This window comes from Halyomorpha halys, unplaced genomic scaffold (genome assembly GCF_000696795.3).
Source record: "Halyomorpha halys isolate HHAL.00 unplaced genomic scaffold, Hhal_1.1 Scaffold171.1, whole genome shotgun sequence".
Classification (NCBI taxonomy): Eukaryota; Metazoa; Arthropoda; class Insecta; order Hemiptera; family Pentatomidae; genus Halyomorpha; species Halyomorpha halys.
In genome coordinates, this window is record NW_027115842.1 from 722130 (window position 1) to 722339 (window position 210).

Consider the following 210-nt stretch of genomic DNA (forward strand, 5'->3'; position numbering starts at 1 on the left):
AACAATATTGTTTATATGAAGTCCATTAGTATTATGATCGTAAAATACTTTAATAGAAAATTTTCATTATTGAAATTGATCAGTAAAATATATATGATAAGTTGAAATACTATTTAGAAATTAATTACAATATGAGCATTGTAATTAGATAGATAATTAGAAGAAGATAATAAAATTTTAAAAAAATATTTAGATTTCGACATATAAATA